Source organism: Pteronotus mesoamericanus, unplaced genomic scaffold (genome assembly GCF_021234165.1).
Source record: "Pteronotus mesoamericanus isolate MK-2021 breed Mesoamerican mustached bat unplaced genomic scaffold, CSHL_Meso_final contig_173, whole genome shotgun sequence".
Lineage (NCBI taxonomy): Eukaryota > Metazoa > Chordata > Mammalia > Chiroptera > Mormoopidae > Pteronotus > Pteronotus mesoamericanus.
Window position 1 is genome coordinate 15,319,028 of NW_026555072.1, and position 2,088 is coordinate 15,321,115.

Sequence of the window (2,088 nt, forward strand, 5' to 3'; positions counted from 1 at the left end):
TCAATCAATAATTTTTTTTTTAATTTTAAAAGACCCTAACCAGAAGCTCAGGGGTCTTGGAAATAAAGCCTTTAGGTTGGCAGCCCTATATACAGTGAAACTAATACTATAGGAATAAGCCCTGGCAACTGTGGGTAGAACAGTACAGGGTGATGGGTGAGCAGTGCAGGAACATGTCTGCAGAGGTCACAGGGCAGGGGGGAGCATGTAGTGGTCACGAGGTTCCCAGAGAGGGCTCGGCCTTGGGGACCATGCCGAGTACAGCGACATGGAGGAGGAAGGCACAAAGGGCAAGAAGCCTGGGATCGTGTGGACATTTAAGCAAGTCTCCCCAAAGGTGAAGAGCAAAGAGAAGTCCACGAGAGGTGACTGAGCCTCGCCCTTGGCACATTGCCATGTTGTCCCTGCCTGAGTGAGCAGAGTCTGACAGACTGCTGAGCCACGACCTGGAGGAGGTGAAGTACTTAGGTCAGTTACCATCCACATACGGATGCCTAAACCCATCCGATAGGACAGAGATCCTGCACTTCATAGACAATGCAAAGAGAGCACACCAGCTCCCTAGATACATGACTCAGGAAGAGGATGAAGGTCATTAGCCTGTCTGCCTATAAAGTCAAGCTGGCCTGGAGGGACAGGGAGGGCACCCTCCTCAGGGTCCCCATTGCTGACATCGTGCCATGTCTTATGTGCAGGGTGACACCTTGCACCTGGTGGTCCTGAAGACAGTGCATGGCCCTGGTATGTACCCCAGCCAGAGCCTGTGTGTGGAAAGTTCCAGAGGCCTCACCACAGGCTCCCTGTTGGAGAGTGCAGTGGGCCTTGGGGAGGCCTGCTGCCTGGTGATCCGGGCCAATGAGGGCGAGGTGGTGGTAGAGAAGCTGCACTCCCTCCTCAGGCAGGCCTTCCCGATCCTGTACATGGTGTCCACCATTAACTTTCTGGACAAGTCATATTTGATGGAGCCTCAGCACCCACCTACCGCCTGTCCCTCCACAGTCGTGATGACTCTTCCACCCAGGTGGACATGAAAGAGCCGTGCAAGACGGACACCAGCAGCTCCTCCACCCCCGAATGTGTGCACGCAGCTGGCGTCTCGGCCTTGCCCTGCATGCCCACGCCAAGATATTCCATGACAGCACACTGAGCACCATGGCTGCGGAGCTGCTGCAGGATTGCATGTCACTCTGCAAACCAAGCTGCCCTCGCAGGAGGTACAGTAGTTCACGGCACCACAGCCTGAATACCGCGGTGGGGCCTCGGTCACCAAGTTCCATATCAACCTGCGGTGGCTCTGTGGGGACAGCTGTAAGTTTCTCCTGCTGGGTTTGTGGCCCTTCATCCTTGCGAAGGACATCCAGTACTCTGAGAACTTCCTTGAGACACTCAGGGTGAAGGGCAGTCGTGACATCATCACTGACAGCTTCCACCGGTACAGGTGGATCATAAGCTCCACATCCACCTCCACCTCCAGTGGGAATAGGGCAGCAGGAAGCTCCAGCCACCAGGCAGTGCCCTCTGCTGGGGATGTGTGAGACTGCATGATCTCCGACATCAGCAATGACATGGAGGGGCTGGGCTGCAGCATGGACCAGGACTTGGCCCGTCAGTGCCAGAGCGCCAGTGAGTCCGCCGTCCCTGTGCAGGGCTGGGTGTGAGTAAGGTCCTCGGCAAACGTGGCCTTCTACTGCGAAGGAGATCCTGGTATGTGGGCAGAGGCTGCCCAGAACCGCCTACACACAGCAGTGCCAGAACGGTTCCTGTCGGCCAGACCCCACACAGCCATTGGTTTTGTACATGCGGTTCCTATTGAAACTCTCAGAAACCTTGCTTAAAAGAAGTTTACTGCAGCCCTGGCTGGTGTGGCTCGGTGGATTGAGTGCCAGCCTGTGAACCAAAGAATCGCTCATTTGATTCCCAATCAGGACACAGGCCTGGGTTGCAGGGTGGGTCCCCAGTAGGGGGCACGTGAGAGGCAACCACACACACATTGATATTTCTCTCCCTCTCTTTCTCCCTCCCTTCCCCTCTCTAAAACTAAGTAAATAAAATCTTAAAAAAGTAAAATAAAATTTTAAAAATGTGTTA

At 54.5% G+C, this 2,088-nt stretch overlaps 1 pseudogene; it reads left to right on the top strand.

Annotated features, from left to right (window-relative positions):
- Window positions 1-200: 200 nt before the first annotated feature.
- Window positions 201-1,658, top strand: LOC129065081 (cerebral cavernous malformations 2 protein-like; annotated as a pseudogene).
- The last annotated feature ends 430 nt before the right edge of the window (window positions 1,659-2,088 follow it).